At 45.0% G+C, this 21,970-nt stretch overlaps 1 pseudogene; it reads right to left on the reverse strand.

Annotated features, from left to right (window-relative positions):
* Positions 1 to 11,078: 11,078 nt before the first annotated feature.
* Positions 11,079 to 12,787, reverse strand: LOC139022212 (E3 ubiquitin-protein ligase makorin-2 pseudogene; annotated as a pseudogene).
* Between the last annotated feature and the right edge of the window lie 9,183 nt (positions 12,788 to 21,970).

Consider the following 21,970-nt stretch of genomic DNA (forward strand, 5'->3'; position numbering starts at 1 on the left):
AACCGTTCTCAGATGATTTGCACTGTCCTCCCACCTCTGCACACCTCCACCAGCAAAAAGGAGGAGGAACACCAGATTATGCTGAACCGAGGATGATTATATTTCTTATTCTGTTGAAGCTTTTTTTCTTCGAATTTCATTAGAAATGTGATTAGCAATGAAATAGTTCCATTAGATATTTTTATGTATTTTTTATTACGAAAGTAATAGAAACACATTGTAGAGGGTTTTGAAAGTGAGAAATTTGAGGAACGAGGGAAGAGAGTAAGTGGAGGAAAGAATGAAGACAACTAGATACAAATCATTCGAGAACAATTATGATGTGGTAGACTCCAAGGTGTTTTATGTGCATTCTTATTTAATCTTCAGCAAATAGCTATGGGGAAGTGCAGTTATTATCACCATTTTACAATGGTGAGAACACTGAGGCTCAGAGAAGTTAAGTAATTTTTCCAGAATCACACAGCTCTAGCTAGTCTGCTCACCATCAAACAATACTGGCTCCCAAATAGTACCTTTCCACATCAGTTAGCTTGAGTTCTATTCTTCTTTGTATCCTTTTCTAAATAATTTGTATTTTTGATTTTTATTTCCTTTTAATCTAGTTAAGGGATTTTCTTAATTTTCAAGAACTCTATTTTATATATTGATTTTTAATACAGATCGTAGCTTTTAGATTTTTGAATGTGACAAAAATATTTTTTTTGGCTAAAGATATAATCAATATCATAATGTTCTTTGGATATAAGAAATGAGACAATCAATCAAATAATCAGTACATGCTGATATCCTTAATCAAATCTTTATTCTTTGTTATTTTTTGCTAACTTGATCTGTAAAATTTTAAAAGTGTATTCATATTTCAAATTCAAGTTATATTTATCTCAAGTATTTTTTGTATTTATAGAAGACTTGATTTGGTTGCTATGTTATTTAGAACAAAGTGTACATGACTACTAGAGGCCCAGTGCACGAAATTAATGCAGCGGGGGGTGGGGGGGGCGGTCCCTCAACCTGGCCTGCACCCTCTTGCAATCTGGGACCACTGGCTCCTAACTGCTGGACTGTTTGCCTGCCTGATTGCCCCTAACCACTCTGCCTGCCTGCTTGATCCCCCCTAACTGCTCACCTGCCTGCCTGATCACCCCTAAGCACTCACCTGCCTGCCTGATCGCCCCTAACCACTTGCCTGCCTGCCTGATCACCCCTAACTGCTTGCCTGCCTGCCTGATAGCCCCTAACCTTTTTGCCTGCCTGATCAACCCTAACTGCCTCTGCCTCAGCCCCTGCCACCCCAGCTTCATCTGGAAGGACGTCCAGAAGGTCATTCAGCTATCTGGTCTAATTAGCATATTATGCTTTTATTATTATAGATTGCAATGCCATCACAGAATATATATACCAATGTACAAAATTCGTGCAAGAGTAGGCCTTCACAGCTGTGGTGGCTGCTTGGATCCATCCCTCCGTCCCTCACAGCTATAGTGGCTGCCTCCATCCCCTGGCTGCAGCCCTGGCTCCTGTCTAATTAGCATATATACTTAGTGGCCAGATTATTATGACCACCTGACGTTTGTAGGCAAATTAGCTTTACACGGCATCGTATGGGCCCACAACCCCGGCATGTGCCCTGACCGGGAATCTAACAGTGACCTCCTGGTTCATAGGTTGCTGCTCAACCACTGAGTCACACAGGCAGGTCAAAGATTACATATTTGTCTAACCATCACACCATCTATCCTGTTAGATGCTTTTGACTTCACACTGACATTTGCCTGATATTGAGATTATTGCTCTTGCTTTCTGTTTGTCTGCTTGCCTGCCTACTTTCATTTGCTGGTATCTTTGTGTCTCCCTCATGTTCAGTGTTTGTCACTCTGCTCTAGGTGTATTTCTTGTGAACCACACAGAAGGCAGTGCTTTTAACAGTCTGATCATCTGTTTATTGATCTGGAAATTCTGGACAATATGTGCTAGCCTTGATTTTATTCCTTCCATTTTATTTAAAGTTTACCACTTATTTTGTTTTTCTCTTTTCCAGTCTTTATTTCTGCTGACTTGGTGATAAAATATATTTTTATTCTCTTATTCCCATTCTAATGGGCAGGTCTGATAAGCTATACATCCTCTATTGCTTTCTCCCTTTTCTATTCTAAGAGAAATATTAAGTCTTTCTTCCCTCGAATGCCTTACTTTTCTACTCCTGTCCTTCACCTCCCACTTCTATTCCCCAACAGCTGGGTTTATTTTAGCCACTTCAATAATTTAAAATTCTGGCTCTATGTAAAATCTCTCCATTCTGTATATCTCTTTGTTTCTAGGCTCCTCTTGGGAAAAGAGCTGCTCTGACAGCTCGCTGCCTGCGAAAGGCCCCGTCCTGCCTGGCTGTGCTGTGGCTCGTAGGAGCAGAGAGAATCAGGCTGCTCTCAAATGCCACCTTCAAATTAGAGCACGAACATGCATCCTCCTGAATATTACAGAAGAAGGAGCGGAAGGAAGAGCTGAGTTCCAAACAGATGTTTCTTTATCACAAGCCATTGTTCCCTTTCCCCAAAATCCTTCCAAAATTAAGGAACGGCTTATAAAATATTGACAGGTGAGAGACAGCTTTTTAAATTACATCTTTTACAGCGTGTACACATTCAGCCACTTTCTGCTATGAGGGGTAATAAAAATGGCATTTTCCCACCTTTTTCCATCTACATTTCCATTGTGTTTTCATTTTAGTTTGTGATAGTATTACTTTTACTTGGTTAAGGCTTACAACACTTGTATTCTGGTAATTAAATTTCATAATTGTTTGGTTTTAGTTATATAGTTAAGTAAATTAAGTAATCACCACTGATCTTTTACACAACTTTTCATACCTGATTTTTTCTTGATCTTTAATTGTGATCATTTCTTGAAAATTAAATCCATTATCAAGTAGTTTTTACAATAAGGGCTCAGAGTAATATATATTCAACACTCAGCATAATTTCAGGCAGTAATCATTGTTGAATGTTATTTAATAACAATAATACCTAGGATAATAGAATAATAATAACTATAATTTTATTCTATTGGGAATATTTTACTTATTCATCCATTTAATTGTTTTCTCTTTAAAATTGATTTCTTTTTGTTCTCCACAGAATAAAATTGTTACCTCTTCATTTTTTTCTAAAGATATATTTACAGAAGCATTTTTTTCTCATCTACCTTTTTATTTTTTTTCATTATGCAGAAACTTTAATTGTATGTAATTAAATCTGATGATCTATTCTTTGTGATTTCTTCTATTACTTCTAAATTTACATACTTGATATTCAATTTTATAGCCTTATTTTTCTATAATTGGCATTTAATGTCTTAATATGTAGCTCTGAAATTCATTTAGAAGTTTATTTAGTATATGGTTTAAGGAGAAACTAAAATTTATTCTCCTCCCACCCCCCAAATTCATCACTAGCCTAATTTTTGCCATGTTATTCTCTTCCTTTATTTACTGAGTATTCCATTCTAATAACTTCCCCTCCATGTGTTTTCCCTTCTGGCTGCCTTTTGTTTCCCTTTTGGCTGCCTGTTTTCACACACTGACCTCTTACTTTTGTGATACGGAGCCTAGCCCCCTGCCCTGAAATTCACATGGATTATGTCACTTGGAAAATTCTCTAAACCAGCTTTCCCCAAACGGTGTTTCTTGTGTTTCAACAAAGTCTCTGCAACATCCAGTGCAAACATCCTGCCACGGCTCTGACTTCTCCAACTTACATCGCAGATCAAGCTGCTACTTTCCATGCTTAACCTGAAAGCACTTCTGTCTGAAAGGCCTCAATTTAAACAAGGTTGGGAGACCAGTGGATGCCTCATTCACGCAAATAGATTCACTTTTCTCCTCTGAGCAAACTTCTCACACCAGCAATCACAAGCAGTTTCGGACAGGATCCCAGAAGGCCTCTTACCCCACTGCTCTGGGACAGTGAGTGCAAACTCTCCATACACTTGTCAAACCAAGCGAGTCACTGGGCTGTATCTACCTCCACTGTAGTGTTTAATAGTCTTTTTATGTTAATTAATTTTTAAATGTCTGTCTTCTCCAACATACTGTGAGTTGCTGAAGGGCAGGAAACATGTTTTTATTCTGCAGAGCACAGAACCTGTCATGAGGTTGAGGCTTAATTATTTTTCATTAATGAGTGATTAACTTTCCTAAGCCCCATCCTCTCCCCCAAACCAGCCTACTGACAACCAAGCAATTGACCAACTATCACCCAATTAAACAGAAGCAGCAACACAATTGTGGAGGCAATTTCCCAAATGTCCTTGTCAGTTGTGTTTGAATGCAATTGGCTTTCTCAGTTATTGGATCTAGAGTGTGTGGCAAATCCAGAGATGAATCAGACACAATATTTTCCCTCAGGGAACTCAGAATTCCTGAGAATAGATGACACATTAGCTTAAATTTAATTTAATGGGAAACTGATTTGTGACCCATAAGCTGTGTATCAGGAGGAGAGAGAAGAAAGGAAGAGAATACTTCTTTCCCCATGAACCTTTGGGGAGAAGAAATATCATAATTTGTCCTTATTAAAGGCTGCCCCATGATTAATATTTCCATCTAAGAAGCAATTAAGGAATTATTATCCAGGGAGATTGTAACAAAAGGAATTAAGCCACATCAGCTCTGTTCAGGCGGAATAAGGCTCAGCTTTTAGTATTGAAAGTTAAGTCTATTTCAACTAAAGGCTTTACATTTTGTCCTTAACTTTTGCTCAGGTGCTATATGAGAACCACTGCATGAACAAGTTATAAATTATCTAGCAGTACTTAGCAAATACAACCCATAGTGCTAAGCGGAATACATTATAATCACGGTGTAATAATCAGAGTAGTGATAATTTCATGTGTGCAGTAGACTCTAAGGCAGTGGTTCTCAACCTGTGGGTTGCCAACCTGTGGGTCGCGACCCCTTTGGGGGTCCAACGACCCTTTCACAGGGGTCGCCTAAGACCATCAGAAAACACATTTATAATTACATATTGTTTTTGTGATTAGTCACTATGCTTTAATTATGTTCAATTTGTAACCATGAAAATACATCCTGCATATCAGATATTTACATTATGATTCATAACAGTAGCAAAATTACAGTTATGAAGTAGCAACGAAAATAATTTTATGGTTGGGGGTCACCACAACATGAGGGACTGTATTAAAGGGTCGCGGCATTAGGAAGGTTGAGAACCACTGCTCTAAGGGGTTACAATCTGTTTGACTCCATTAAAGCACTTGCATTTTCAGATATAAAACTTTACTTTTCAGTGTTATAGGAAGTAATTATTTCCAACTATTAATAAAATGTGGAGAAATCATCCTGCCTCAGTGCTATAATCATGTTATAGTCACAAGTGCATCCTACATAATAAAGCAGTAATATGCAAATTGATCATTACGCCCTCACACAAGATGGCTGCCCCCACGTGGTCACAAGATAGCTGGCAGGGGAGGGCAGTTAGGGGCAACCAAGCCTGCAGGGGAGGGCATTTAGGGGTGACTGGGCTGGCAGGAGAGGGCAGTTAGAGGTGACCAGGTGGGCAGGGGAGGGCAGTTGGGGCAACCGGGCTGGTAGGGGAGCAGTTAGGCGTCGATCAGGCTGGCAGGGGAGTGGTTAAGGGGTGATCAGGCTGTCAGGCAGAAGCGGTTAGGGGCAATTAGGCAGGCAGGCAGGCGAGTGGTTAGGAGCCAGCAGTCCTGGCTTGTGAGAAGGATGTCTGACTGCCGGTTTAGGCCCAATCCCTATGGGCCTATACTGGCAGTCGGACATCCCCTGAGGGATCCCATATTGGAGAGGGTGCAGGCTGGGCTGAGGGACACCCCCCCCCCCCCAGTGCACGAATTTCATGCACCAGGCCTCTAGTCTAATTATAAACATTGTATCAGAATCTTTTTTTGCAAACTCAGTTATTTTTCAAGGCACTAAGTGGAAAGGCTTACTACAATGCCTATAAAACAAATATAAAAATATGCAAAGCATCAACTCAAAAACAGGTGCATCTTCCACATCTACAGATTCAGAGAAGAGTAGAGTAGGAAGGGACCCTCCCTTTACTTAGGAGAGAAGAGTGACCAGAGAGGCCATTTGTCTTGCCAAGTAGGATTAAGGCTAATAGCAAAACTTAGGTTTTCTTACTTTCCGTCTAGTGCTTGGAACCCTATATGGTGTTGTCTTTAGAGGGTTTTTCTCTTTTTAAATTGAAGAAGTGGGATATTTGTGTCCCTGCCGGAGGCCCATCCTTGCTGCTTGACGCAGTCGCTGCAGGAAAGAGGCATCTGCACAGCATGTGTTTCAGTGGACCTGGCGTATGTAGCATACTGTTTTTAATATGTTTGCTCCCTTTAGCGCCATGTGTTTTAACCAAGGTCACCTCTCCGAGAAAGGTTGTTTCCCCAGGTGGGGATCTTTCCCTGAGGTTATGGAGGGGATACAACCCCTTAATTAAGTGCCAGGCGGGTAGTTAAGCTACATGGTCTTTACTCCCTGGAATGAAGATGAGAAACACCTTGTAATAGAAATTGACAGGATTAAAATCGGCTGGTATAAATACGGATGTAACAAGACAATAAACGTCAGATCCTCATCAGTTCCTGACCAGAACTCCGACCAGAACTTTGGCTGGAGATCCTGGCTATAGGTCCTGACTAGGCTGCTGACCAACTGAAGGCTGTTTTCGTGTCATTCCTTCTTCGCCGACTCCGTCCACACCTTTGGGGACCCCTGGACCTGCTGGGATTGGACCCCAGCATGTCCCCATTTGAGAGATGGAGACACAGTAGTGCCAAGTCATGACACAACCTAGCTGCGCCATGTAGGTAGCATGTGGTAGATCTCTGTTAAGAGTCAGAACCAGTTTACTCCTGCTTCCTCAAAGCTGTCCTCTCTGGTAGGATCAGCCACACTTTCAAAGAGGTGGCTGCTCCTGCTGGAACCACTGAGGGCTGTCAGGGTGAGACCTGGGTGGTCCTTGGATCTGTTAGGGCAGGTTTGTTACCACAATGACCTTCAATTTAATAAATGTTTATTAAGCACTTACTATGTGCTAGGAACTACTCTAGAAGCTGGAAACAGTGACTAAAACAAGAACCTTCTCTCAGAGCTTACTGTCTAAAAGAGAGACCCACCAGTGGAGTAATAAGGAGAGGGTTGTTGTCAGTCCTTGTCCTTGGGAGGTGTCTCAGCAATGACAAGGGTCTTTCTATCACATCTGAGAATGTGAATGCTCGCTGATCTCAGTGTAGTGACATTCTGCTCATTCATTTAGTCTACCAGCTTCAAAATACTGGCTTGTCTACACTAGCCATTTCTCATAGCTCTTTTCAGAAATTTTCCACATGATTAATGTTACATTAAAAAAAACCCTCTACTTTGGATATGTTTGCAGTAGATACTACCCAACTGTAGCTGTCAATGGGTCATGCTGTGTGATTAATGAGTCAAAACAGAGCTCTGGAAACGCTGTCATTTTCCTCCACTAATATAAGAGCTGTGGACGAGTCTCTGCACTGTCACTGCTCCAAATTACAGCAGAGATCCACATAAGAGATCTGTGCACAGGGAGTCCTTGGGGGACAGCAGGTACCAGTGAGTTCCTCACAGAGGACTCCTCTGCAGCAGTTGGCTGACAGTGGGACCTTAAATCACTTCTGGGTTTCTTTTTCCTTTCTGCCACTATTCATGCAACGTGTTTCTATTTTTCTAGGTGGTACATTTGAGCACTGCATGGGGGAACTACCTTCATCATATTCTTAGGAAGTCTGGAATTGTCCCACGGTGAGACATGGCTCTACATGAGCCATAGCTCTCCATGTCCATGTGGACTTCATGGATATGACTCAGTGCCAGGGAGACTGTTACTGTGTGTGTGGACAACCTCTGCCGGGGGCTTGCCTGGGCACTCTCTATTTCTGCCTTTTTTAAACATGAATGCTCTGGGTTTTTATCCCCTGCTGCCTACAGCCCTCCACCAAAGAGAGAACAAGGCAATGATTAGGTTTTGTTTACTGAGCTACAACCACAGCCACTTGTCCTTGAGGTGGTGTCCAGTGCACCTTGGGTAGAGTTGGGTGGCTCATGTATGCTCTGATCCAGGTTTCTTGGTTTGGTCCTGCAGTCGGCCTGTCATAGTACTTGTGGTGGTTTAATTTCCTGAGGGCAGCCTTCTTCTTGTCTCTGCTGGTCCTAGGGCTCTTCATACACTGAAAGGACAAGCAGCTGCCATTTCCTTTACGTGTGTGTGTGTGTGTGTGTGTGTGTGTGTGTGTGTGAGCACGCGTTCATTTGATAAAGAAGGCCAGGCAGGGAATCTGAAGCTGGCTTTCAATTTTTGCTCCCTGGCAGGGGGAAACCATCAGACCTGTGTGGCCCACTGAGCAGCATCCCTTCAGGTTCGGTAGGACTTCATTTAAGTCAGCTCCTTGCTGTTCACATGCTCTAGGAGGCCTCAGATGTGCTACCTGGTTCCTTGGCCTGGCCCTGAATGCATGTGCTCTCTGTCTACCAAGCAGCCAATTCTGGGCTCTGCTCCCTAGATTTTGGGGTGCTCCTTCCTCTGCTTCACAGGGTGATGGGGAGATTCTTTCTCTGACCCATGTGGACAGGAAGAGCAACTGACTGATCGAGATGGAGCTGAAAGTAGAGCCTTTTTGAGCAGAAACCAGGATGCCATGACAGTCGGATCAGTATTACTCTATGAAATATTAATGAGCTATTACATCTGCTCCCTGGCCTGAGCAGTCAGTATTATATTGGCTTTTATACTTTGGCCAAATTGAGTGGGTTTTACAAAATGAGGCAGAGGGTTAAAATGTGGGTAATTGCTGGTATTAGGTTGTGGCTAAATGGGAAAACCAATGGTTGTCATTGGAGGGGCTGCCTTCAAGGGGAGGGGACCTCTTTCATGCTGACCTGCATGGATGGCCCCATTGGAGATTCTGGAAGTATAGCCCTTGTTTCCTTCCCATGAGGGACTGGGTGGACAGGCTTTGACTTTCCTTGGGGTGTCCTCTGGTGGTCAGTATCCAGGAGAACACGTCTGCCTCTCCGTTTCCATGGGTGCAACTCTGGTCCCAGCTGCCTCTGTCTCAGACTACTGCATGGTCTCCTGAGCTGAGTTCTCTGCGTCTACTGGCCTGGTTTCTTTTTTGTCTATTTTCCACTCTGCAGCTGGTGTACTGTAAACGAGACCATGCTTAAAACTCTTCAGTTGCATCCTTGCCTCAAACCACCTTGCTCCCCTGGCAAGGTGGTGAATTCTTCCCTGTCACAGGCCCTTGATAATCACAGTTCCCTCTGCCTAGAGAGTATGGATCTGTTACATTCTTCATATTTTCTCAAATGTCTGCTCTTCACATAAACTTTACTTGACTCTTATCTCATCTTATCTTATCATTTTTCACCTCCTTAACTCAACTCTGCCCTGGATACTCTCCACAATGTCATTCTTTATTTTTTTAAAACATATTTTTACTGACCTCAGAGAGGAAGGAAGAGGAAAAGAGAGATAGAAACATCAATGATGAGAAAATCGTTGGTCGGCTGCCCCCTGCACGCCCCGCAACCTGGGCATGCGCCCTGACCAGGAATCGAACTGTGACCTCCTGGTTCATAGGTTGATGCTCAACCATTAAGCCATTCTGGCTGGGCCACAATGTCATTCTTTGCCATCAGAGCTGATTATCTGAAATTATCTTTGTTGTGATTGTGGTTGTTTCATAGACCATCACATCCATGAAGGAAGGATCTTGTCTCTCTGAGTGAGGACTGTTGTTCCAATGCTCATAGCTCAGCAGCCACTCAAGAAAACATACTGTTGAATGAATCTCTTTACAGAGCTCTAGGTTTGTGGGTACACCTGCAGCTGCTAGAGTCATTCCAAAGCCACACATGGTCAGCAGCATGACAATGGAAAGAAGCTTCTCGAAAATGTCACCTCTGTATATTTTGGGGTTTGGTTATCTCTTGCAGATTAGGACATCAGTTTCCTCATCTCTAAAAAAGAACAGTTTGAAATGGACTAGACGACCTCTTATGATTCTTCTGCTTGAGTTTTTATAATTTCAATGTGTGGCCCCTGCCCTTCGGGGATCCCCATCTGCTCAGATTCTAGAAGGGGGTAAATGCACAGATATTTGCGGCATCCCTGTAGATGCTGTGCATTTTATGACAGCCGTTCTGACCTTGCATTTTTTTGTTTTGAAGAAAACGTTCTCCGATTTGGTTGTAGGTCTGGTTTAGAAAAGTTTAAATTTTTTGGACTTTTTCCTACCCACACTTTAACGCATTTTACAAAATATTTGATATCTATAGTTGTTTATAGCTTAGAGTGAGTTTTTTCTGATTCTCAAGATTAAGCCCCTTCAATGAAATCACAACTGATGACAGAGAGTAATGCTCAGGACCACTGAGCCAGACATTTTTTACAGGTAAGACTGGATGGTTTGGGCAGGAGCCACACACAAGAGCAAGTGTGTAGGGAGCCCACACTGCAATCACCTTGGGGCCCGTGCCACAGGGGAGAGGCAGGGACAGGTTTCCTTGGAGGCCTGAGTGCAAGGTTCCTCTAGTCGTGGCCACACACCAACCAACGAGGGGCTGTCCCTCTGCTGTGCCACCCCGTGCTTCCTCTGCTTTGGGACCCCGCGTACAGGGAGGAAGGCTAAGTCTTTGCTGATGAGTATACGGCCATGAGACTCCTGCTCTGATTTGGGACACTAAGGCGTGCAGTGCCCATTTTTTGTTTCTGGAAAAGCCCCTTAGAGATCAAGTGTTGACCACACCCTAATTAAGTGTATGGAAGTTCACTATAGGAGTCATTTTCAGGAGTGAAAAATCCTTTGGAAAGACAAAGAAATCTGCTTTCGGGGCAACTGCAAGTTGAGTGTAGTTTCTAGGGAGCTAACAATCATGAGGGACAGGAGCCATGCTTGCTTTAAGAGCAATCAATCAACACTCAGTCTGGCTGTTTAACTGGTCCCCCGAGGAGCTTGAGGTGCAGCTAAGATGTCAGCTATGAAAGTAGTGATTCCATAGACTTGTTAGGTTACTTCACATCCTTCAGTCTTCTCCGGCTGTACTAAGGGAGAATGGACGAGACCAAGGTTAAACAGAACACCACTCCTATCCAAGTACGGCCCTGCTGGTGGAGCCCGAGATGCAGGGCCGACCCTCTATCCTCCAGGGTTCTGACGGCTCCGCCCCAGACAGGCGCATAAAGAGGTCCCCAAGCTCTGCCATGTCAACATCATCAGTGTGGGGGACATGCCGGCTTCCCTGGTTCTCCATGGAACCAGAGCCGCACTGAATTGACGAACCTGATGGGGATTCAGAACTGAGCTGCTGCCGAGGTTTCTCAGGCTCTGCAGTGCCATCGGGTAAGCATGGCGGTAAAGACACTTGTTTCCAGATGGGCGGCCCCCTCGCCTTGCCCAGAGCGCTTACAACCTTTCCCCGTTCCCTGTTTGACAGCTTCAATCAGCCCATTCTCTTTATTCTGATCTCCTACCCAAATACACACCGGGAATCACAAACTGACAGCACATGGCCTGCTAGACAAGACTGGACGGCGGGCTGTGGAACTCTTAGCACAACTCCACTGTCGGATGCAGGACGAGCAGTAGGTGTGGCTGATGTTGGGAGAATCCCAATCCCAATCTCCTCCCTTGAGGATCACTTCATGCAGATGCTGCCCTTTGTCCGGACTTGCCTGGAAGCAAAGGCCTTACCCTCTTGTGTTTGAGTGTTGCCATGCAGATCTCGCGAGCTGTCCTTTGCTCTGGGTCAAAGGGGTGCAGGTAAGGACAGATTTCACGTATGTCCCCACACAGGTAGACACAGCATCCCTGCATCGCACTCTCCGGCCCACGGGGGCACAGTTGCTGCTTGCTGTGGGAGCTGCGGGCTTCTGAGCAATCAGGCCACTCCTCAGCGGCCCAGTTCCGGCAGGACCGGATTCATCTCCGGGCTGCCCTCGCGTGACTGCCTCCTGGGGTACTCACCACACTGGGGCAAGCCTTCTCTTCAGCCATGCCGGAGAGAGTTGGGTCTCTAAGTACCAGTGCTCTCTTCCCCCCTTTTCCCCAGGCTCATGCAAGTTGATTTTCACAACAGATGCAGTGAGGTCAGACGGAGGGTGACTGCGGGGAGGGCACACGGTGGGCACGGAGCCCACAGCATCACCAGCCGCAGCAGAGGCTCCTGTGATGGTACCTGCGAGTGCACAGGCGCAGTAGCCCTCCTGCCAGTACCTACAGATGCTGGATGGCTTGCTCTTTGCCAAGTCCTGGGAGAACAGGCATCGGCTGCCTTCCTGACACACACCAGGCAGAACCTACCTGCAGGGACCTGCTTGGTGCGCATGGGGGTCACCTGTGCTGAGCCACTGTGGGAGCCAGGCCGGCTTTGGCAACTGCCACTGCATGGAATTTCCTACCCACAGTTGTCGAGATCAGACTGTCCAGAGAGAAAGGGGTTTCACTCTGCCACGGCTCCTCGCAGCCCATTAGGCTATGAGCTGCCAGGAGGCCGAGAGGAAGCAGCTTGGAAAGTCTGAGCCTCGCAGATACTGTGCTTTGTCCCGACTGGCCTGGGAGGCAAAGGAGGAGGTGAGGGCATGAGTCTGACATGATGGAAGATGCAGAACACTTGTCAGGACAAATTTGAGTCTTTTCTCACCTCATGTGGAAACTCACACTTGTAGGGGCTGGCCTTGTGCTGCACAGTGTGCCAAGTGATGCATATTTTCTGTTTCATTTAGTCCTGACAACATTGCAGGAAGCAGGATTTTATTTTCAAATTACCACTGCATGGATTGGGCTCTTTAAAAAGGTTAACAATTTTGCCCAAAGTTACACAATCAATACCTAGAGGTGAAATGTTTCTGTTTTCATCTGCCCTGGCCGGGGACGGTGTCACCGAGGCCCTTCCATAGGAATTGACCACGCTGAGTTTTCCTTACCTGCCAGGCTGGCAGAGGGATCACAGGCTTTTGTAATGGACATAATCACAGCGTTAATTAAAAAACATGGAATCTGTCAATTTAATTAAGTAGCTAAGGATAGCACCCCAATCTCAGGCTATTCACTTCGGGCAAAGTTGATGTGGGAAGAGTGAGCTGGCCTGTGGTCTGGGGGCTCCTCTTCTAGGAGATTTGGAAGCTGAATAAATTTTTTTCAACAATTCACTTTATCTATCAGGGACTCAATCCCATTCATATAGGAAATGCATGGAAACTGTTCTCCCTATGCCAGGTCTCTGCGGAAATAGAGACCTGAACAGACTCAGAGACAAATCCTGGTGCAGCCGCATTTCTGGAAAATTCCAATCTGCTCTATTTTTGTTGTAATCAATAGATCTGTGTTTTAAACAGCAGGCATTTATTAGGCTCCCACTGTGTGCTCACACTGTGTTAGAAGCTATGGGGACTATAGATCAGGAGAAGCTGTCCCTGCATTTATGACACTTTTTGTGGTGTGTGTGCTGAGAAAACCTTTCAGAGCACAGCGCTGAGAACACGCGAGGCCCCCACAGTGAGGCCGCAGGGGAGCATTAGGGTGGGATGGGCTGGGCTAGTGAAGGGGAAACGGCACAGGCAGTCAGCATTTGAGTTCAATTTCCTTCTAACTCCCTCTGCAATGAGCAAGTTGCTTAACCAACTCGAGTCCCAGTTCCTTACCTGTAAATAGTCTCATACAGAAGGAGAGAATCCAGTGAGATCTACAGAGTGAAGCATCGAACTCAACCCAGTAAACACTTGTGAGGCTCAATTGAAAGGAAGATCGGTGGGAATTGCCTGGGGTGGCGTTTTGGTTATTTATGCCTAGAAATCTACCCTCAGACTTAGTGGCTTAAACAACAACCACTTAATACCTCATAATTCCATGGGTCTCCTGGGGCTCAGCCAGCTGGTTTCTCTACTGTAGGGCTGGGGAATGTCCGGCCCACAGGCCACATAAGGATGGCAAAATCACTTGGTCTGGCCCTGCCAAAGCATTAGAGGTGAGTGAATTAAATGTTTGACCAAATATATAGCAGGCTAATTGTTAAGTTGGCAATTTTGTATGGCCTGCAGATGATGTTATAAATATCCAAATGGCCCCTGCTAGAAAAAAGGCTCTCCCTCCCCAGCTTTACTGTCTCTCTGGGGACCTCTCATGTGCTTGCAGTCAGATGGAGCTGGGCCCCCAGTGCTACTCTATGTGTCCTCTATCTCCATGTGGCGTCTTCTCCTCTAGGTCCTCCCCATATGGCCTCTCTCTCTAGCTTAGACTTCTTATGTGGTCAGCCTCGGGGTTCTAAGTGAAGGAGTTGAAGGTGGTCAGGTTTTCTTAGTGCCTGGGCTTGCAAGTTTCAGAATATCCACATTCTAGAAGTGAACGCAGTCACAGGCCCAGTCCAGAATCAAGGGGAGGGGCACAAGTTCCATTTCTTTCTTTCTTTTTTTTAAAATTAAATCTTTATTGCTCAGATTATTACAGTTGTTCCTCTCCCCCGCCCCCCCCTCACAGCTCCCCTCCACCCGGTTCCCACCCCACCCTCTGCCATTACCCCCCCCCCCCCGTCTTCATCCATAGGTGTACAATTTTTGTCCAATCTCTTCCCACACCCCCCCACACCCGTTTCCCCCCTGAGAATAGTCAGTCCATTCCTGTTCTATGCCTCTGATTCTACTATATTCACCAGTTTATTCTGTTCATCAGATTATTTATTCACTTGATTTTTAGATTCACTTGTTGATAGATGTGTATTTGTTGTTCATAATTTGTATCTTTACCTTTTTCTTCTTCTTCCTCTTCTTAAAGGATACCTTTCAGCATTTCATATAATACTGGTTTGGTGGTGATGAACTCCTTTAGCTTTTTCTTATCTGTGAAGCTCTTTATCTGACCTTCAATTATGAATGATAGCTTTGCTGGGTAAAGTAATCTTGGTTGTAGGTTCTTGCTATTCATCACTTTGAATATTTCTTGCCACTCCCTTCTGGCCTGCATAGTTTCTGTTGAGAAATCAGCTGACAGTCATGTGGGTACTCCCTTGTAGGTAACTGACTGTTTTTCTCTTGCTGCTTTTAAGATTCTCTCTTTGTCTTTTGCTCTTGGCATTTTAATTATGATGTGTCTTGGTGTGGTCCTCTTTGGATTCCTTTTGTTTGGAGTTCTCTGTGCTTCCTGGACTTGTAAGTCTATTTCTTTCAAAAGGTAGGGGAAATTTTCTGTCATTATTTCTTCAAATAGGTTTTCAATATCTTGCTCTCTCTCTTCTCTGGAACCCCCATAATTCAGATGTTGGTACGCTTGAAGATGTCCCAGAGGCTCCTTACACTATCTTCATATTTTTGGATTCTTTTTTCTTTTTGTTTTTCCGGTTGGGTGTTTTTTGCTTCTTCGTATTTCAAATCATTGACTTGATTCTTGCAATCCTTGAGTCTGCTGTTGGAACTCTGTATAATATTCTTTATTTCAGTCGGTATATGCTTAATTTCTAGTTGGTCCTTTTCATATCCTTGAGGGTCTCACTAGATTTCTTGAGGGTCTCACTAAATTCTTGAAAAACCTTATAAGTGTGGTTTTGAACTCTATATCCAGAAGTTTGCTTTTCTCCATTTCTGTCATTTGTGACCTGTTTCTTTGTCTCTGCATTTTTTATTCTTCTCTGTGTTGATAGAGTGGCTTTCCATGCTAGGTGTCCTATAGGGCCCAGTGGCTCAGCCTCCCCAATTACCTGAGGTGGACACTCTTGGTGCACCCCTTTGTGGGCTTTGTGCACAGTCTTGTTGTAGTTAAGCCTTGATTGTTGTAGGTATCACTGAGAGGAATTGACCTCCAGGCCAATTGGCTGTGAGAATCAGCTGTGTCTACAGTGGGAGAACTTCTGTGCTGGAGACACCCTTCTGGGGCAAGACTTGCTTCAGTGGGGCTTTGGTGCTCACTGAGTCTGCCCCCTGAGTGTGTCCCTTATGGATCTGAGGAGTTGGAATCTGGATGGTCCCACTCTGACCACTGGGTACACTGGCTCTTGGATCTCTAAGGAGGTGCTAATTTAGCCTCTGCCTAAGGCTACCCAGCAGGAGCTATGGAGAGATCTGCAGATTCCTCTTCTTTGTTTGGGGTTTGGAGGTGCCTAGATGAGGCCCAGCTGTGAAGCAATGCAAGCTGCTGTGGGGCCTTGGACCTTCTTTTGGAAGTTCTGGTTCTCTCTGACCCAGCTGCAGTTTGTTAGGTAATTTTCAGATTGCAAAGGGCCAGGCCTTTCATATGCAAAAGCCTCTGTGCACAGCTTGGGTGGGGTGGGGTCTCAGGGAATCAACAGGGTGGAGCAAACAGCTATGGCTGATCCTCAGTCCTACCCTAAGAGGCCCCTCATCTCAGGGTAATCGCTGCAAGCACCTCTGAGAGAAAGCCGCCCTCGAGTTCTGACCGATGACAGACAGTCCAGTTTCTCCCCATATGAGTCTTGGTTCCCAGAGACTCGCCCAGAACTGGAGTTCAGAGCAGTCGGGAGCTTGAGACTCCCTCCTGATTGAAAAAGACAGCCCCGTCCTCAGTTGCCAGCTCCACCATACCTCTGCACTTCCGCACCTTCTCTGAGTCTCAGTGTGCTTTTCTCTTTCCTTCTAGTTGTAGAATTTCCACTCAGCCAGCCTTCCTGTTTTTCTGGATGATGTCCGTTTTGTCTTTTAGTTGTATTTTTGAATTTGTTGTGGGAGGCAGCAATTTCCGGTGTTTACCTATGCCGCCATCTTGGTTTCTCCCACAAGTTCCATTTCTTGATGGGAGATTTTATGGATCCCAAACCTCCAGCTCCAGGGCCCTTCCCAGAACCTTCTTGGTGATGGGGAGATGTGCAAGTCCCAGTTGTGGAAGACCCATTGCCGACAGGGCAGCAGGTAGATCAGCCACCCCACAGGGCCTTCTTGGCACAGTTCTTTGGTGTGGATGCCTTCAGATTTGAAGGCAAAGCAGCTAGAGTTTTTCTGGGCTCTCACGGGCTTATTCATATGAATAAACTTCAAATGATGTGAAGTTTAGACCATTGATGTGTATATTTACAATGGCATGTTTTCTTTTCCCTCAACAATGCATCTGGGAGGCTGAATTCTTCAGCAGAGAATTCAGCCCTGGGCCCGAACAAGGGGCTGAAGGATTCTTGAGGATGTCTTATCCAGGGTAAGAAAACACTGGAGAATCACCTCAACCTAGTTCTCCTGGACACTTCTCTTTGGCTCTTGCCCTTTCTTTTCTAAGGCGCATGTAGATCCTGCTTCTGATCAATTTCCCCCCTCCCCCCCAATCTGTGCCACACCCGGCTGTTGATAAAGGTGTAGACCATCATACTGAGGCAGGTCTTGATCAGAGTTTAACATCCTGTTCTTTCTGCTTTGACATGAGATGATTCAGACATTCAATGGTGACCTGCAGATGAATCATCTCTCCTATCCAGTGTCAGCTTCATTAAAGTAACTCATTGCCAAGTTCAGGGAATGAGGGTGAGCCATGAGGGCTTCCTGTACATTATCTGTGGGGGTGACAGGAATGCCAACAAAGTGCCACAGCCTAGGGTGAGTATGATGCGTCTTGACACCTAACAAACACACTACCAGTATAGCACATGAGAGGGGCACATTCGTTTCACGTAGCCAGACCTGGGAGGACGTTAGTGAAGACTTTATGGAGGAGATATCTGAGGAAAAAACCAGTAAGCCAGACTTTTAGAGGATAGTGGAAAAGTATAAAGAAATCAGGGGAGTGGAATGACACATGGTCTTTAGGGAATATGGTAGATTGGCATGAACTCTAGCCACATATATGCAAGTTGTGATGATTGCTGTAACTATTGATTGTATCATGTTTTGAATTTCCCAACTAAGGTGGGTGTTATTTGAAGGTCAAGACCACCTCTTATACTGAAGTTTTTTTGGCACTGACTTTTTAAATAAGATAGCAAGGTGTTGGACATTCAAGGGTAGAAAATGGTGTGGTAGGCAGACTCATGGCCTTAAAGAGTATTTCACAATCTAATTTGTAGGATAGCAAATGTGATGAGACACCATACTTATAGATATACTACTTACTGGGGAAAAAGGGACTTTACAGATGATATTTTGGTTACTAATCAGTGACTTTGAGATAGGAAAATTATCCTGGATCACCTTGGTAGGTCAAGATAATGTTACCAGTCCCTAAAATAGGAGAAGAATAAGTCAGAGATTTAAAATACAAGAAGCACTCAACACCCCATGCTGGTCCCACATAGCAAGGAAACCAAGACCTCAGCCCTACAACCACAAGGAACTGCCAATAACCTGAATGAGCTTCAAAGTGGGTTCTCCCCCAAAGTCTCTAGATAAGAGCCCATGTTGACTGATTGACACCTTGACTTTTGCCTTACAAGACACTAAGCAGAGAACACAGTCATACTATGCTAGACATCTGACCTGCAGAAACTACAAGGAAATAAATTTATGTTGTTTTAAGTGACATAGTTAGTTATAAATTGTTAGAGTAGCATTAGGAAACTGATGGGTTTGACAAGTTTTTTTCTCTTCTTTCATCTCTTCCCCTTCCTCTTCTTTCCTCCTAATCTCATCCAGGCCATGGTTCTCTGCAACCTTTAGGGGGAAGTGAATACCAGAGGAGTGTCACAGTGTTGATCTACGTAGAAGGAGGTGGAAGGTTAGATCATTCTCCGATCTGGGTTAAATGCTGAGCTCCAGGCTGCTGAGCTAGCTGGTTGAAGACACTCAGGAAATGGCTCTCACAGAAAGACTCCTGGGCTACTTTCATGCCACATTTAATCTCCTTAGAGTCTGAGCCGAAATCAGTGTTCTGCCAGTTCATCCTGGGCTCTTTTTTATCCCTCTGCCTCTCCCTTGCCTCTTGGTCGCTCTGCCAAAGTCCCTTCCCACAAAGTACCTAGAGGAGGAAGTGGGATTTGTTACTTGCTCCTCTTTCCTTCCCAGAGATGGTCTTAACTTGGCGCAGGTCAGATTTGGGGAATTAGCACTAACATCTGAGTGCAATTTATCTGTCCCAGTAGAGGACTTGCAAGACCTCCAGAGGAAGTTTGTTAACTCCAAACTTTCTGTTCATTACGTAGGTATATTATTTTATTTATCCCTTTCTTCCTCTGTGGACACTGGGAAGTTTCCATTGTATTACATTCTCTACAAAATAACCAGCCCTCCGTTTGTCCTGTGTGCTCCTCCAGGCGCAAAGCCAGCCCCTCTGTGAAATCTTCCCTGATTCCCTGCAGCATGGTTGGCACCGCCCCGTATTTTTGCACATCCTACGGATATAATCCTTATCACACTGTGCTGACTTTCTGCTGATGTGTCGTCTCCCCTTCTGGGCTATAATTTCTTTTTCCTCTCGTCCCCCCAGCACCCAGGGTTTGCTCGGCCCGAGGGTGGGAAAGGAGAGTGGATGCAGAGGCAGCCCGCTGGAAACAGGCAGATGGGACCTGCCAGATTGCAGAAAGCAGCTGGGTGTGAGGCATGAAAACCAAGGCGGTTAATTAAAAACATTTTTATTTGACCTGATTAAAAAGAAGTTAAAGCTATGAGAAGTTTCTGCTGAGAAATTAAGGAGGAAAATGAGTAAGGTGGAGGGCAATATGCACACTGCTTGCTCCAGAGCAGGCTGGAGATTAAGTAGATAACTAACAGCCTCTGAGGCCTTGAACTTGGGAGCTCAGATATACTTTTCTCCTGGATGCCAGGGATCAGTATTCCCAGGAGAGCTTTCCTCCTAGACAAAGGGGTGCTTCTTGGTGGAGGGTCTGTGGTAAGAGCAGTGGCAAGCGCTTTAAAATCCATCCTCTTCCACTTAATAGCCATGTGACCTTGGCCGAATTTTCTCTAAGCCCAAGTTTTCTTACTTGACAATTTGGAAAATTAACCTTCGCATCCTTGGTTTGCAATGAAGATTATTTATCATACAGAAGACTTCTACTTTAAGTGGCCTCAGGCAATCAGCTCTTGAAAGATTTTCTCTCAGTTGCCATATGAATGTTAATGAAATTATAGAAAAACAGTTCTGAAGAATAGAAACAATCATGGCAGCATTTGGGGGAAAATTTCCCTAACTCCAATTCTAGTGCTAGATCGACCAGGTAACTACTGTCTCCTGGCCTCTTTTTCTAATCCACACAAGTGACTTCTATTGTTTGATAATTTAGTATCCCCTGGGCATAGCAAAATGGCCCCAGAATTCTCAGCTTCGTGGGTGACACAGGTTCTCCCACTGTCTCCTCTGGAAGGAAAGGTGCCAGTTGCTGCGAATAAGTAGGAAGAACAACCACCTCTCCTCCCACTGTCTGGCTGGAGGTCAGGGACTGATTCTGCCTCAAGTAGGAAGCAAGCAGGCCCCTTTCTGAGGGGCAGGGTTTTGCTTTGCGTCTCCTACTTCCCTTGGAGCTGCTCCGTTCTGTTCAGAGTCTACTCTTTCCATATGTAGTTTAGGGAGGGACTGGCTGTCATGTGCTGCATCCTGGGGTTGTAGTGGAAAAGGATGGGAGAAAGGCGAGCCCTGGGAACAGGACGTGCTGGGAGTAGGTAGCGGTCTATAGACATTCATCACTGCGGCTGCCTCTCACAATCAGGAGTCCTCATCTGCCCAGACCAGATAATTCGTATCTCTCTGTGTACTAAAGAGCTCACCATTTTACATGGTCTTTGCTTCTTGAAACATGTAGATGCTCTGGGAAATTAAGAACAGAAAGCAATGAGGATATTCAGCAGCAGCAGATATCCCAGTCCTGGGCTTGTGGATTGTAGCAAAAGTAGAACACTAAGTGATGGCCATGGGATTATTGGGCTTTGCCTACTATACAAAGATTTAAAAGCTCAAGGTCATTGGTGTCCTTTATTTCTCATAATATTTGCTAGAGCTGCTTTGCAGCTAGTGTTTTCCCAGGCACCAATGTTCCAGCCTATGGGTTTGCCCCTGAGATAAGTACAATGAAGGACCTTTAAAGGTAACCGGGATGGAAAGATTTGAAAGATCTATTGGCTCAATTCGGGGTGAGGAGAATCTTTAAAAATCAAATTTGAACTTCTAGTTCAAGATGGCATATGCATCCTATGGATGAATTAGCCCTGAATCCTGAACGCTATTGAATGACGAACAGAATACAGGAAATCATTAAAAGGTGCTGTCCATTTTTCAGAATGTTGGTGAATTTTTCCATGAGAAAGTGTAGCCAAGAGCACACTCAGTAGAGTCTGACTAACTTGTGAGATGCTGCAAAAATAAATAAATAAATAATAAACAAACAAACAAATAAATAAAGTTGGCTGAGACTAGACGGTATTTCTAGTAGGAACTTCCTAATTTTAGAGACAGACCAGAGCAGAGAGGCTACAGGTAAGTAGAGCATGCGGTGCAGTAGGAGGCCATTTTCCATCCACGTGGAAATCCTAAGGCAAACCTGTGCTGGTGAGGTAACAGGAGAAGGCGGACTTGGTGCGCACTCAGCGTTCGCTCAGCTCGGCTAAGGTTTTGTGGGAACGGGAGGCCATAGGATTGGCTAAGTTCTCAGGGGCCATTGCCCAAGGTAGGGAAGGACCACACTGTTACTCAGGTTACAGTGATAAACAAGGAGAAGTGACCCTGCTGCCTGAAGGAGCAGCGACAAGTCACCCGGCTGCCTCTTACGGATGCTGCATAACTTCTCCCCCAGGAAACGAGAGTTCTCATCGAAATAAAGTCGCAACATCTGAGTGTCCAGGTGGAGCTGTGAGAGGAGCGGGTGACGGCAGGAATCTGCACCTCAGGGAAATCGGGGCCGGAGTCAGCAGTACAGGGCGGTGAGTGTAACCATGTTGTGGATGAAGTCATTGTTCGAGCAAAGTCTGCAAAGAGAGGGCCTGGACCTGAGCCAGAGGATCTCCAGCACTGAGAAGGCTTTTCCCAAGGTGGGGCTGCAGAGAGGACTGTA

Source organism: Myotis yumanensis, unplaced genomic scaffold, assembly GCF_028538775.1.
Source record: "Myotis yumanensis isolate MYYU_CA2020_CCGP unplaced genomic scaffold, mMyoYum1.0.hap1 SCAF_13, whole genome shotgun sequence".
NCBI lineage: Eukaryota > Metazoa > Chordata > Mammalia > Chiroptera > Vespertilionidae > Myotis > Myotis yumanensis.